Here is an 18,687-nt window from a genome sequence, read left to right as displayed (position 1 = left end):
GTAGATGCCACAACACTATACTATCACAAGATAACTGACCTGTTATAGTAGTGTAGATGTCAGAACACTATACTATCACCAGAAAACTGACCTGTTATAATAGTGTAGATGTCAGAACACTATCACCAGATAACGGACCTGTTATAGTAGTCTAGATGTCAGAACACTATCACCAGATAACTGACCTGTTATAGTAGTGTAGATGTCAGAACACTATCACCAGATAACTGACCTGTTATAGTAGTGTAGATGTCAGAACACTATACTATCACCAGATAACTGACCTGTTATATTAGTGTAGATGTCAGAACATTATACTATCACCAGATAACTGACATGTTATAGTAGTATAGATGTCAGAACACTATCACCAGATAACTGACCTGTTATAGTAGTGTAGATGTCAGAACACTATACTATCACCAGATAACTGACCTGTTATAGTAGTGTAGATGTCAGAACACTACACTATCACCAGAAAACTGACCTGTTATAGTAGTGTAGATGTCAGCACTATACTATCACTAGATAACTGACCTGTTATAGTAGTGTAGATGTCAGCATTATACTATCACTAGATAACTGACCTGTTATAGTAGTTTAGATGTCAGCACTATACTATCACCAGATAACTGACCTGTTATAGTAGTGTAGATGTCAGAACACTACACTATCACCAGAAAACTGACCGGTTCTGGTAGTGTAGATGTCAGAACACTACGATCACCAGATAACTGACCTGTTATAGTAGTGTAGATGTCAGAACTATACTATCTCCAGATAACTGACCTGTTATAGTAGTGTAGATGCCAGAACACTATACTATCACCAGATAACTGAACTGTTATAGTAGTGTAGATGTCAGAACACTATACTATCACCAGATAACTGACCTGTTATAGTAGTGTAGATGTCAGAACACTATACTATCACCAGATAACTGACCTGTTATAGTAGTGTAGATGTCAGAACACTATACTATCACCAGATAACTGACCTGTTATAGTAGTGTAGATGTCAGAACACTATACTATCACCAGATAACTGACCTGTTATAGTAGTGTAGATGTCAGAACTCTATACTATCTCCAGATAACTGACCTGTTATAGTAGTGTAGATGTCAGAACACTATACTATCACCAGATAACTGACCTGTTATAGTAGTGTAGATGTCAGAACACTATACTATCACCAGATAACTCACCTGTTATAGTAGTGTAGATGTCAGAACACTATACTATCACCAGATAACTGACCTGTTATAGTAGTGTAGATGTCAGCACTATACTATCACTAGATAACTGACCTGTTATAGTAGTGTAGATCTCAGAAAACTATATTATCACCAGATAACTGACCTGTTATAGTAGTGTAGATGTCAGAACACTATACTATCACCAGATAACTGACCTGTTATAGTAGTGTAGATGTCAGGACACTATACTATCACCAGATAACTGACCTGTTATTGTAGTGTAGATGTCAGAACACTATACTATCACCAGATAACTGACCTGTTATAGTAGTGTAGATGTCAGAACACTATACTATCACCAGATAACTGACCTGTTATAGTAGTGTAGATGTCAGAACACTATACTATCACCAGATAACTGACCTGTTATAGTAGTGTAGATGTCAGAACACTATACTATCACCAGAAAACTGACCTGTTATAGTAGTGTAGATGTCAGAACACTATACTATCACCAGATATCTGACCTGTTATAGTAGTGTAGATGTCAGAACACTATACTATCACCAGATAACTGACCTGTTATAGTAGTGTAGATGTCAGAACACTATACTATCACCAGATAACTGACCTGTTATAGTAGTGTAGATGTCAGAACACTATACTATCACCAGATAACTGACCTGTTATAGTAGTGTAGATGTCAGAACACTATACTATCACCAGATAACTGACCTGTTATAGTAGTGTAGATGTCAGAACACTATACTATCACCAGATAACTGACCTGTTATAGTAGTGTAGATGTCAGAACACTATACTATCACCAGATATCTGACCTGTTATAGTAGTGTAGATGTCAGAACACTATACTATCACCAGATAACTGACCTGTTATAGTAGTGTAGATGTCAGAACACTATACTATCACCAGATAACTGACCTGTTATAGTAGTGTAGATGTCAGAACACTATACTATCACCAGATAACTGACCTGTTATAGTAGTGTAGATGTCAGGACACTATACTATCACCAGATAACTGACCTGTTATAGTAGAGTAGATGTCAGAACACTATACTATCACCAGATAACTGACCTGTTATAGTAGTGTAGATGTCAGAACACTATACTTTCACTAGATACTGACATGTTATAGTAGTGTAGATGCCACAACACTATACTATCACAAGATAACTGACCTGTTATAGTAGTGTAGATGTCAGAACACTATACTATCACCAGAAAACTGACCTGTTATAGTAGTGTAGATGTCAGAACACTATCACCAGATAACGGACCTGTTATAGTAGTCTAGATGTCAGAACACTATCACCAGATAACTGACCTGTTATAGTAGTGTAGATGTCAGAACACTATCACCAGATAACTGACCGGTTATAGTAGTGTAGATGTGAGAACACTATACTATCACCAGATAACTGACATGTTATAGTAGTGTAGATGTCAGGACACTATACTATCACCAGATAACTGACCTGTTATAGTAGAGTAGATGTCAGAACACTATACTAGCACCAGATAACTGACCTGTTATAGTAGTGTAGATGTCAGAACACTATACTTTCACTAGATACTGACATGTTATAGTAGTGTAGATGCCACAACACTATACTATCACAAGATAACTGACCTGTTATAGTAGTGTAGATGTCAGAACACTATACTATCACCAGAAAACTGACCTGTTATAATAGTGTAGATGTCAGAACACTATCACCAGATAACGGACCTGTTATAGTAGTCTAGATGTCAGAACACTATCACCAGATAACTGACCTGTTATAGTAGTGTAGATGTCAGAACACTATACTATCACCAGATAACTGACCTGTTATAGTAGTGTAGATGTCAGAACACTATACTATCACCAGAAAACTGACCTGTTATAGTAGTGTAGATGTCAGAACACTATACTATCACCAGATATCTGACCTGTTATAGTAGTGTCGATGTCAGAACACTATACTATCACCAGATAACTGACCTGTTATAGTAGTGTAGATGTCAGAACACTATACTATCACCAGATAACTGACCTGTTATAGTAGTGTAGATGTCAGAACACTATACTATCACCAGATAACTGACCTGTTATAGTAGTGTAGATGTCAGGACACTATACTATCACCAGATAACTGACCTGTTATAGTAGAGTAGATGTCAGAACACTATACTATCACCAGATAACTGACCTGTTATAGTAGTGTAGATGTCAGAACACTATACTTTCACTAGATACTGACATGTTATAGTAGTGTAGATGCCACAACACTATACTATCACAAGATAACTGACCTGTTATAGTAGTGTAGATGTCAGAACACTATACTATCACCAGAAAACTGACCTGTTATAGTAGTGTAGATGTCAGAACACTATCACCAGATAACCGACCTGTTATAGTAGTCTAGATGTCAGAACACTATCACCAGATAACTGACCTGTTATAGTAGTGTAGATGTCAGAACACTATCACCAGATAACTGACCGGTTATAGTAGTGTAGATGTCAGAACACTATACTATCACCAGATAACTGACATGTTATAGTAGTGTAGATGTCAGGACACTATACTATCACCAGATAACTGACCTGTTATAGTAGAGTAGATGTCAGAACACTATACTAGCACCAGATAACTGACCTGTTATAGTAGTGTAGATGTCAGAACACTATACTTTCACTAGATACTGACATGTTATAGTAGTGTAGATGCCACAACACTATACTATCACAAGATAACTGACCTGTTATAGTAGTGTAGATGTCAGAACACTATACTATCACCAGAAAACTGACCTGTTATAATAGTGTAGATGTCAGAACACTATCACCAGATAACGGACCTGTTATAGTAGTCTAGATGTCAGAACACTATCACCAGATAACTGACCTGTTATAGTAGTGTAGATGTCAGAACACTATCACCAGATAACTGACCTGTTATAGTAGTGTAGATGTCAGAACACTATACTATCACCAGATAACTGACCTGTTATATTAGTGTAGATGTCAGAACATTATACTATCACCAGATAACTGACATGTTATAGTAGTATAGATGTCAGAACACTATCACCAGATAACTGACCTGTTATAGTAGTGTAGATGTCAGAACACTATACTATCACCAGATAACTGACCTGTTATAGTAGTGTAGATGTCAGAACACTACACTATACTATCACCAGATAACTGACCTGTTATAGTAGTGTAGATGTCAGCACTATACTATCACTAGATAACTGACCTGTTATAGTAGTGTAGATGTCAGCATTATACTATCACTAGATAACTGACCTGTTATAGTAGTTTAGATGTCAGCACTATACTATCACCAGATAACTGACCTGTTATAGTAGTGTAGATGTCAGAACACTACACTATCACCAGAAAACTGACCGGTTATGGTAGTGTAGATGTCAGAACACTACGATCACCAGATAACTGACCTGTTATAGTAGTGTAGATGTCAGAACTATACTATCTCCAGATAACTGACCTGTTATAGTAGTGTAGATGCCAGAACACTATACTATCACCAGATAACTGAACTGTTATAGTAGTGTAGATGTCAGAACACTATACTATCACCAGATAACTGACCTGTTATAGTAGTGTAGATGTCAGAACACTATACTATCACCAGATAACTGACCTGTTATAGTAGTGTAGATGTCAGAACACTATACTATCACCAGATAACTGACCTGTTATAGTAGAGTAGATGTCAGAACACTATACTATCACCAGATAACTGACCTGTTATAGTAGTGTAGATGTCAGAACACTATACTTTCACTAGATACTGACATGTTATAGTAGTGTAGATGCCACAACACTATACTATCACAAGATAACTGACCTGTTATAGTAGTGTAGATGTCAGAACACTATACTATCACCAGAAAACTGACCTGTTATAGTAGTGTAGATGTCAGAACACTATCACCAGATAACCGACCTGTTATAGTAGTCTAGATGTCAGAACACTATCACCAGATAACTGACCTGTTATAGTAGTGTAGATGTCAGAACACTATCACCAGATAACTGACCGGTTATAGTAGTGTAGATGTCAGAACACTATACTATCACCAGATAACTGACATGTTATAGTAGTGTAGATGTCAGGACACTATACTATCACCAGATAACTGACCTGTTATAGTAGAGTAGATGTCAGAACACTATACTAGCACCAGATAACTGACCTGTTATAGTAGTGTAGATGTCAGAACACTATACTTTCACTAGATACTGACATGTTATAGTAGTGTAGATGCCACAACACTATACTATCACAAGATAACTGACCTGTTATAGTAGTGTAGATGTCAGAACACTATACTATCACCAGAAAACTGACCTGTTATAATAGTGTAGATGTCAGAACACTATCACCAGATAACGGACCTGTTATAGTAGTCTAGATGTCAGAACACTATCACCAGATAACTGACCTGTTATAGTAGTGTAGATGTCAGAACACTATCACCAGATAACTGACCTGTTATAGTAGTGTAGATGTCAGAACACTATACTATCACCAGATAACTGACCTGTTATATTAGTGTAGATGTCAGAACATTATACTATCACCAGATAACTGACACGTTATAGTAGTATAGATGTCAGAACACTATCACCAGATAACTGACCTGTTATAGTAGTGTAGATGTCAGAACACTATACTATCACCATATAACTGACCTGTTATAGTAGTGTAGATGTCAGAACACTACACTATACTATCACCAGATAACTGACCTGTTATAGTAGTGTAGATGTCAGCACTATACTATCACTAGATAACTGACCTGTTATAGTAGTGTAGATGTCAGCATTATACTATCACTAGATAACTGACCTGTTATAGTAGTTTAGATGTCAGCACTATACTATCACCAGATAACTGACCTGTTATAGTAGTGTAGATGTCAGAACACTACACTATCACCAGAAAACTGACCGGTTATGGTAGTGTAGATGTCAGAACACTACGATCACCAGATAACTGACCTGTTATAGTAGTGTAGATGTCAGAACTATACTATCTCCAGATAACTGACCTGTTATAGTAGTGTAGATGCCAGAACACTATACTATCACCAGATAACTGAACTGTTATAGTAGTGTAGATGTCAGAACACTATACTATCACCAGATAACTGACCTGTTATAGTAGTGTAGATGTCAGAACACTATACTATCACCAGATAACTGACCTGTTATAGTAGTGTAGATGTCAGAACACTATACTATCACCAGATAACTGACCTGTTATAGTAGTGTAGATGTCAGAACACTATACTATCACCAGATAACTGACCTGTTATAGTAGTGTAGATGTCAGAACTCTATACTATCTCCAGATAACTGACCTGTTATAGTAGTGTAGATGTCAGAACACTATACTATCACCAGATAACTGACCTGTTATAGTAGTGTAGATGTCAGAACACTATACTATCACCAGATAACTCACCTGTTATAGTAGTGTAGATGTCAGAACACTATACTATCACCAGATAACTGACCTGTTATAGTAGTGTAGATGTCAGCACTATACTATCACTAGATAACTGACCTGTTATAGTAGTGTAGATCTCAGAAAACTATATTATCACCAGATAACTGACCTGTTATAGTAGTGTAGATGTCAGAACACTATACTATCACCAGATAACTGACCTGTTATAGTAGTGTAGATGTCAGGACACTATACTATCACCAGATAACTGACCTGTTATTGTAGTGTAGATGTCAGAACACTATACTATCACCAGATAACTGACCTGTTATAGTAGTGTAGATGTCAGAACACTATACTATCACCAGATAACTGACCTGTTATAGTAGTGTAGATGTCAGAACACTATACTATCACCAGATAACTGACCTGTTATAGTAGTGTAGATGTCAGAACACTATACTATCACCAGAAAACTGACCTGTTATAGTAGTGTAGATGTCAGAACACTATCAACAGATAACGGACCTGTTATAGTAGTCTAGATGTCAGAACACTATCACCAGATAACTGACCTGTTATAGTAGTGTAGATGTCAGAACACTATCACCAGATAACTGACCGGTTATAGTAGTGTAGATGTCAGAACACTATACTATCACCAGATAACTGACATGTTATAGTAGTGTAGATGTCAGGACACTATACTATCACCAGATAACTGACCTGTTATAGTAGAGTAGATGTCAGAACACTATACTAGCACCAGATAACTGACCTGTTATAGTAGTGTAGATGTCAGAACACTATACTTTCACTAGATACTGACATGTTATAGTAGTGTAGATGCCACAACACTATACTATCACAAGATAACTGACCTGTTATAGTAGTGTAGATGTCAGAACACTATACTATCACCAGAAAACTGACCTGTTATAATAGTGTAGATGTCAGAACACTATCACCAGATAACGGACCTGTTATAGTAGTCTAGATGTCAGAACACTATCACCAGATAACTGACCTGTTATAGTAGTGTAGATGTCAGAACACTATCACCAGATAACTGACCTGTTATAGTAGTGTAGATGTCAGAACACTATACTATCACCAGATAACTGACCTGTTATATTAGTGTAGATGTCAGAACATTATACTATCACCAGATAACTGACATGTTATAGTAGTATAGATGTCAGAACACTATCACCAGATAACTGACCTGTTATAGTAGTGTAGATGTCAGAACACTATACTATCACCAGATAACTGACCTGTTATAGTAGTGTAGATGTCAGAACACTACACTATCACCAGAAAACTGACCTGTTATAGTAGTGTAGATGTCAGCACTATACTATCACTAGATAACTGACCTGTTATAGTAGTGTAGATGTCAGCATTATACTATCACTAGATAACTGACCTGTTATAGTAGTTTAGATGTCAGCACTATACTATCACCAGATAACTGACCTGTTATAGTAGTGTAGATGTCAGAACACTACACTATCACCAGAAAACTGACCGGTTATGGTAGTGTAGATGTCAGAACACTACGATCACCAGATAACTGACCTGTTATAGTAGTGTAGATGTCAGAACTATACTATCTCCAGATAACTGACCTGTTATAGTAGTGTAGATGCCAGAACACTATACTATCACCAGATAACTGAACTGTTATAGTAGTGTAGATGTCAGAACACTATACTATCACCAGATAACTGACCTGTTATAGTAGTGTAGATGTCAGAACACTATACTATCACCAGATAACTGACCTGTTATAGTAGTGTAGATGTCAGAACACTATACTATCACCAGATAACTGACCTGTTATAGTAGTGTAGATGTCAGAACACTATACTATCACCAGATAACTGACCTGTTATAGTTGTGTAGATGTCAGAACTCTATACTATCTCCAGATAACTGACCTGTTATAGTAGTGTAGATGTCAGAACACTATACTATCACCAGATAACTGACCTGTTATAGTAGTGTAGATGTCAGAACACTATACTATCACCAGATAACTGACCTGTTATAGTAGTGTAGATGTCAGCACTATACTATCACTAGATAACTGACCTGTTATAGTAGTGTAGATCTCAGAAAACTATATTATCACCAGATAACTGACCTGTTATAGTAGTGTAGATGTCAGAACACTATACTATCACCAGATAACTGACCTGTTATAGTAGTGTAGATGTCAGGACACTATACTATCACCAGATAACTGACCTGTTATTGTAGTGTAGATGTCAGAACACTATACTATCACCAGATAACTGACCTGTTATAGTAGTGTAGATGTCAGAACACTATACTATCACCAGATAACTGACCTGTTATAGTAGTGTAGATGTCAGAACACTATACTATCACCAGATAACTGACCTGTTATAGTAGTGTAGATGTCAGAACACTATACTATCACCAGAAAACTGACCTGTTATAGTAGTGTAGATGTCAGAACACTATACTATCACCAGATATCTGACCTGTTATAGTAGTGTAGATGTCAGAACACTATACTATCACCAGATAACTGACCTGTTATAGTGTAGATGTCAGAACACTATACTATCACCAGATAACTGACCTGTTATAGTAGTGTAGATGTCAGAACACTATACTATCACCAGATAACTGACCTGTTATAGTAGTGTAGATGTCAGGACACTATACTATCACCAGATAACTGACCTGTTATAGTAGTGTAGATGTCAGGACACTATACTATCACCAGATAACTGACCTGTTATAGTAGAGTAGATGTCAGAACACTATACTATCACCAGATAACTGACCTGTTATAGTAGTGTAGATGTCAGAACACTATACTTTCACTAGATACTGACATGTTATAGTAGTGTAGATGCCACAACACTATACTATCACAAGATAACTGACCTGTTATAGTAGTGTAGATGTCAGAACACTATACTATCACCAGAAAACTGACCTGTTATAGTAGTGTAGATGTCAGAACACTATCACCAGATAACGGACCTGTTATAGTAGTCTAGATGTCAGAACACTATCACCAGATAACTGACCTGTTATAGTAGTGTAGATGTCAGAACACTATACTATCACCAGATAACTGACCTGTTATAGTAGTGTAGATGTCAGAACACTATATTATCACCAGATAACTGACCTGTTATAGTAGTGTAGATGTCAGAACACTATACTATCACCAGATAACTGACCTGTTATACTAGTGTAGATGTCAGAACACTGTACTATCCCCAGATAACTGACCTGTTATAGTAGTGTAGATGTCAGAACACTATACTATCACCAGATAACTGACCTGTTATAGTAGTGTAGATGTCAGAACACTATACTATCACCAGATAACTGACCTGTTATAGTAGTGTAGATGTCAGAACACTATCACCAGATAACTGACCTGTTATAGTAGTGTAGATGTCAGAACACTATACTATCACCAGATAACTGACCTGTTATATTAGTGTAGATGTCAGAACATTATACTATCACCAGATAACTGACATGTTATAGTAGTATAGATGTCAGAACACTATCACCAGATAACTGACATGTTATAGTAGTGTAGATGTCAGAACAATGTACTATCACCAGATAACTGACCTGTTATAGTAGTGTAGATGACAGAACACTAAACTATCACCAGATAACTGACCTGTTATAGTAGTGTAGATGTCAGAACACTATACTATCACCAGATAACTGACCTGTTATAGTAGTGTAGATGTCAGTACTATACTATCATCAGATAACTGACATGTTATAGTAGTGTAGATGTCAGAACTATACTATCACCAGATAACTGACATGTTATAGTAGTGTAGATGTCAGAACTATACTATCACCAGATAACTGACCTGTTATAGTAGTGTAGATGTCAGAACTATACTATCACCAGATACCTGACCTGTTATAGTAGTGTAGATGTCAGCACTATACTATCACTAGATAACTGACCTGTTATAGTAGTGTAGATGTCAGCATTATACTATCACTAGATAACTGAACTGTTATAGTAGTTTAGATGTCAGCACTATACTATCACCAGATAACTGACCTGTTATAGTAGTGTAGATGTCAGAACACTCTACTATCACCAGATAACTGACGTGTTATAGTAGTGTAGATGACAGAACACTAAACTATCACCAGATAACTGACCGTTATAGTAGTGTAGATGTCAGCACTATACTATCACCAGATAACTGACCTGTTATAGTAGTGTAGATGTCAGCACTATACTATCACCAGATAACTGACCTGTTATAGTAGTGTAGATGTCAGAACACTATACTATCACCAGATAACTAACCTGTTATAGTAGTGTAGATGTCAGCACTATACTATCAGCAGATAACTGACCTGTTATAGTAGTGTAGATGTCAGAACACTATACTATCACCAGATAACTAACCTGTTATAGTAGTGTAGATGTCAGCACTATACTATAACCAGATAACTGACCTGTTATAGTAGTGTAGATGTCAGAACACTATACTATCACCAGATAACTGACCTGTTATAGTAGTGTAGATGTCAGAACACTATACTATCACCAGATAAATGACCTGTTCTAGTAGTGTAGATGTCAGAACACTATACTATTACCAGATAATTGACCTGTTATAGTAGTGTAGATGTCAGAACACTATACTATCACCAGATAACTGACCTGTTATAGTAGTGTAGATGTCAGAACTATACTATCTCCAGATAACTGACCTGTTATAGTAGTGTAGATGCCAGAACACTATACTATCACCAGATAACTGAACTGTTATAGTAGTGTAGATCTCAGAAAACTATATTATCACCAGATAACTGACCTGTTATAGTAGTGTAGATGTCAGAACACTATACTATCACCAGATAACTGACCTGTTATAGTAGTGTAGATGTCAGGACACTATACTATCACCAGATAACTGACCTGTTATTGTAGTGTAGATGTCAGAACACTATACTATCACCAGATAACTGACCTGTTATAGTAGTGTAGATGTCAGAACACTATACTATCACCAGATAACTGACCTGTTATAGTAGTGTAGATGTCAGAACACTATACTTTCACTAGATACTGACATGTTATAGTAGTGTAGACGCCACAACACTATACTATCACAAGATAACTGACCTGTTATAGTAGTGTAGATGTCAGAACACTATACTATCTCCAGAAAACTGACCTGTTATAATAGTGTAGATGTCAGAACACTATCACCAGATAACGGACCTGTTATAGTAGTCTAGATGTCAGAACACTATCACCAGATAACTGACCATTTATAGTAGTGTAGATGTCAGAACACTATCACCAGATAACTGACCTGTTATAGTAGTGTAGATGTCAGAACACTATACTATCACCAGATAACTGACCTGTTATATTAGTGTAGATGTCAGAACATTATACTATCACCAGATAACTGACATGTTATAGTAGTCTAGATGTCAGAACACTATCACCAGATAACGGACCTGTTATAGTAGTGTAGATGTCAGAACACTATCACCAGATAACTGACCATTTATAGTAGTGTAGATGTCAGAACACTATCACCAGATAACTGACCTGTTATAGTAGTGTAGATGTCAGAACACTATACTATCACCAGATAACTGACCTGTTATAGTAGTATAGATGTCAGAACACTATCACCAGATAACTGACATGTTATAGTAGTGTAGATGTCAGAACACTATACTATCACCAGATAACTGACCTGTTATAGTAGTGTAGATGTCAGAACACTATACTATCACCAGATAACTGACCTGTTATAGTAGTGTAGATGTCAGAACACTATACTATCACCAGAAAACTGACCTGTTATAGTAGTGTAGATGTCAGAACACTATACTATCACCAGATATCTGACCTGTTATAGTAGTGTAGATGTCAGAACACTATACTATCACCAGATAACTGACCTGTTATAGTAGTGTAGATGTCAGAACACTATACTATCACCAGATAACTGACCTGTTATAGTAGTGTAGATGTCAGAACACTATACTATCACCAGATAACTGACCTGTTATAGTAGTGTAGATGTCAGGACACTATACTATCACCAGATAACTGACCTGTTATAGTAGAGTAGATGTCAGAACACTATACTATCACCAGATAACTTACCTGTTATAGTAGTGTAGATGTCAGAACACTATACTTTCACTAGATACTGACATGTTATAGTAGTGTAGATGCCACAACACTATACTATCACAAGATAACTGACCTGTTATAGTAGTGTAGATGTCAGAACACTATACTATCACCAGAAAACTGACCTGTTATAGTAGTGTAGATGTCAGAACACTATCACCAGATAACGGACCTGTTATAGTAGTCTAGATGTCAGAACACTATCACCAGATAACTGACCTGTTATAGTAGTGTAGATGTCAGAACACTATACTATCACCAGATAACTGACCTGTTATAGTAGTGTAGATGTCAGAACACTATATTATCACCAGATAACTGACCTGTTATAGTAGTGTAGATGTCAGAACACTATACTATCACCAGATAACTGACCTGTTATACTAGTGTAGATGTCAGAACACTGTACTATCACCAGATAACTGACCTGTTATAGTAGTGTAGATTTCAGAACACTATACTATCACCAGATAACTGACCTGTTATAGTAGTGTAGATGTCAGAACACTATACTATCACCAGATAACTGACCTGTTATAGTAGTGTAGATGTCAGAACACTATCACCAGATAACTGACCTGTTATAGTAGTGTAGATGTCAGAACACTATACTATCACCAGATAACTGACCTGTTATATTAGTGTAGATGTCAGAACATTATACTATCACCAGATAACTGACATGTTATAGTAGTATAGATGTCAGAACACTATCACCAGATAACTGACATGTTATAGTAGTGTAGATGTCAGAACACTATACTATCACCAGATAACTGACCTGTTATAGTAGTGTAGATGACAGAACACTAAACTATCACCAGATAACTGACCTGTTATAGTAGTGTAGATGTCAGAACACTATACTATCACCAGATAACTGACCTGTTATAGTAGTGTAGATGTCAGTACTATACTATCATCAGATAACTGACATGTTATAGTAGTGTAGATGTCAGATCTATACTATCACCAGATAACTGACATGTTATAGTAGTGTAGATGTCAGAACTATACTATCACCAGATAACTGACCTGTTATAGTAGTGTAGATGTCAGAACTATACTATCACCAGATACCTGACCTGTTATAGTAGTGTAGATGTCAGCACTATACTATCACTAGATAACTGACCTGTTATAGTAGTGTAGATGTCAGCATTATACTATCACTAGATAACTGAACTGTTATAGTAGTTTAGATGTCAGCACTATACTATCACCAGATAACTGACCTGTTATAGTAGTGTAGATGTCAGAACACTCTACTATCACCAGATAACTGACCTGTTATAGTAGTGTAGATGTCAGAACACTCTACTATCACCAGATAACTGACGTGTTATAGTAGTGTAGATGACAGAACACTAAACTATCACCAGATAACTGACCGTTATAGTAGTGTAGATGTCAGCACTATACTATCACCAGATAACTGACCTGTTATAGTAGTGTAGATGTCAGCACTATACTATCACCAGATAACTGACCTGTTATAGTAGTGTAGATGTCAGAACACTATACTATCACCAGATAACTAACCTGTTATAGTAGTGTAGATGTCAGCACTATACTATCAGCAGATAACTGACCTGTTATAGTAGTGTAGATGTCAGAACACTATACTATCACCAGATAACTAACCTGTTATAGTAGTGTAGATGTCAGCACTATACTATAACCAGATAACTGACCTGTTATAGTAGTGTAGATGTCAGAACACTATACTATCACCAGATAACTGACCTGTTATAGTAGTGTAGATGTCAGAACACTATACTATCACCAGATAAATGACCTGTTCTAGTAGTGTAGATGTCAGAACACTATACTATTACCAGATAATTGACCTGTTATAGTAGTGTAGATGTCAGAACACTATACTATCACCAGATAACTGACCTGTTATAGTAGTGTAGATGTCAGAACTATACTCTCTCCAGATAACTGACCTGTTATAGTAGTGTAGATGCCAGAACACTATACTATCACCAGATAACTGAACTGTTATAGTAGTGTAGATGTCAGAACACTATACTATCACCAGATAACTGACCTGTTATAGTAGTGTAGATGTCAGAACACTATACTATCACCAGATAACTGACCTGTTATAGTAGTGTAGATGTCAGAACACTATAATATCACCAGATAACTGACCTGTTATAGTAGTGTAGATGTCAGCACTATACTATCACTAGATAACTGACCTGTTATAGTAGTGTAGATCTCAGAAAACTATATTATCACCAGATAACTGACCTGTTATAGTAGTGTAGATGTCAGAACACTATACTATCACCAGATAACTGACCTGTTATAGTAGTGTAGATGTCAGGACACTATACTATCACCAGATAACTGACCTGTTATTGTAGTGTAGATGTCAGAACACTATACTATCACCAGATAACTGACCTGTTATAGTAGTGTAGATGTCAGAACACTATACTATCACCAGATAACTGACCTGTTATAGTAGTGTAGATGTCAGAACACTATACTTTCACTAGATACTGACATGTTATAGTAGTGTAGACGCCACAACACTATACTATCACAAGATAACTGACCTGTTATAGTAGTGTAGATGTCAGAACACTATACTATCACCAGAAAACTGACCTGTTATAATAGTGTAGATGTCAGAACACTATCACCAGATAACGGACCTGTTATAGTAGTCTAGATGTCAGAACACTATCACCAGATAACTGACCATTTATAGTAGTGTAGATGTCAGAACACTATCACCAGATAACTGACCTGTTATAGTAGTGTAGATGTCAGAACACTATACTATCACCAGATAACTGACCTGTTATATTAGTGTAGATGTCAGAACATTATACTATCACCAGATAACTGACATGTTATAGTAGTCTAGATGTCAGAACACTATCACCAGATAACGGACCTGTTATAGTAGTGTAGATGTCAGAACACTATACTATCACCAGATAACTGACCTGTTATAGTAGTGTAGATGTCAGAACACTACTATCACCAGATAACTGACCTGTTATAGTAGTGTAGATGTCAGAACACTATACTATCACCAGATAACTGACCTGTTATAGTAGTGTAGATGTCAGAACACTATACTATCACCAGATAACTGACATGTTATAGTAGTGTAGATGTCAGAACACTATACTATCACCAGATAACTGACCTGTTATAGTAGTGTAGATGACAGAACACTAAACTATCACCAGATAACTGACCTGTTATAGTAGTGTAGATGTCAGAACACTATACTATCACCAGATAACTGACCTGTTATAGTAGTGTAGATGTCAGTACTATACTCTCACCAGATAACTGACATGTTATAGTAGTGTAGATGTCAGAACTATACTATCACCAGATAACTGACATGTTATAGTAGTGTAGATGTCAGAACTATACTATCACCAGATAACTGACCTGTTATAGTAGTGTAGATGTCAGCACTATACTATCACCAGATAACTGACATGGTATAGTAGTGTAGATGTCAGCATTATACTATCACTAGATAACTGAACTGTTATAGTAGTTTAGATGTTGGCACTATACTATCACTAGATTACTGACCTGTTATAGTAGTGTAGATGTCAGAACACTATACTTTCACCAGATAAATGACCTGTTATAGTAGTGTAGATGTCAGAACACTATACTATCACCAGATAACTGACCTGTTATAGTAGTGTAGATGTCAGAACACTACTATCACCAGATAACTGACCTGTTATAGTAGTGTAGATGTCAGAACACTATACTATCACCAGATAACTGACCTGTTATAGTAGTGTAGATGTCAGCACTATACTATCACCAGATAACTGACATGGTATAGTAGTGTAGATGTCAGCATTATACTATCACTAGATAACTGAACTGTTATAGTAGTTTAGATGTTGGCACTATACTATCACTAGATTACTGACCTGTTATAGTAGTTTAGATGTCAGCACTATACTATCAGCAGATAACTGACCTGTTATAGTAGTGTAGATGTCAGAACACTACACTATCACCAGAAAATTGACCTGTTATAGTAGTGCAGATGTCAGAACACTATACTATCACCAGATAATTGACCTGTTATAGTAGTGTAGAGGTCAGAACACTATACTATCACCAGATAACTGACCTGTTATAGTAGTGTAGATGTCAGAACACTATACTATCACCAGATAACTGACCTGTTATAGTAGTGTAGATGTCAGAACACTATACTATCACCAGATAACTGACCTGTTATAGTAGTGTAGATGTCAGAACACGATACTATCACCAGATAACTGACCTGTTATAGTAGTGTAGATGTCAGAACTCTATACTATCTCCAGATAACTGACCTGTTATAGTAGTGTAGATGTCAGAACACTATACTATCACCAGATAACTCACCTGTTATAGTAGTGTAGATGTTAGAACACTATACTATCACCAGATAACTCACCTGTTATAGTAGTGTAGATGTCAGAACACTATACTATCAGCAGATAACTGACCTGTTATAGTAGTGTAGATGTCAGGACACTATACTATCACCAGATAACTGACCTGTTATAGTAGAGTAGATGTCAGAACACTATACTATCACCAGAAAACTGACATGTTATAGTAGTGTAGATGTCTGAACACTATACTATCACCAGATAACTGACCTGTTATAGTAGTGTAGATGTCAGAACACTATACTATCACCAGATAACTGACCTGTTATAGTAGTGTAGATGTCAGAACACTATACTATCTCCAGATAACTGACCTGTTATAGTAGTGTAGATGTCAGAACACTATACTATCACCAGATAACTGACCTGTTATAGTAGTGTAGATGTCAGGACACTATACTATCACCAGATAACTGACCTGTTATAGTAGAGTAGATGTCAGAACACTATACTTTCACTAGATAACTTACCTGTTATAGTAGTGTAGATGTCAGAACACTATACTTTCACTAGATACTGACATGTTATAGTAGTGTAGATGCCACAACACTATACTATCACAAGATAACTGACCTGTTATACTAGTGTAGATGTCAGAACACTATACTATCACCAGAAAACTGACCTGTTATAGTAGTGTAGATGTCAGAACACTATCACCAGATAACGGACCTGTTATAGTAGTCTAGATGTCAGAACACTATCACCAGATAACTGACCTGTTATAGTAGTGTAGATGTCAGAACACTATCACCAGATAACTGACCTGTTATAGTAGTGTAGATGTCAGAACACTATACTATCACCAGATAACTGACCTGTTATAGTAGTGTAGATGTCAGAACATTATACTATCACCAGATAACTGACATGTTATAGTAGTATAGATGTCAGAACAATATCACCAGATAACTGACATGTTATAGTAGTGTAGATGTCAGAACACTATACTATCACCAGATAACTGAACTGTTATAGTAGTGTAGATGACAGAACACTAAACTATCACCAGATAACTGACCTGTTATAGTAGTGTAGATGTCAGAACACTATGCTATCACCAGATAACTGACCTGTTATAGTGGTGTAGATGTCAGTACTATACTATCACCAGATAACTGACATGTTATAGTAGTGTAGATGTCAGAACTATACTATCACCAGATAACTGACCTGTTATAGTAGTGTAGATGTCAGAACTATACTATCACCAGATAACTGACCTGTTATAGTAGTGTAGATGTCAGCACTATACTATCACTAGATAACTGACCTGTTATAGTAGTGCAGATGTCAGCATTATACTATCACTAGATAACTGAACTGTTATAGTAGTTTAGA

The sequence above is a fragment of the Salvelinus fontinalis genome, unplaced genomic scaffold (genome assembly GCF_029448725.1).
Source record: "Salvelinus fontinalis isolate EN_2023a unplaced genomic scaffold, ASM2944872v1 scaffold_0011, whole genome shotgun sequence".
NCBI classification, from domain to species: Eukaryota; Metazoa; Chordata; class Actinopteri; order Salmoniformes; family Salmonidae; genus Salvelinus; species Salvelinus fontinalis.
Note: the sequence above shows the minus strand (reverse complement) of the source record.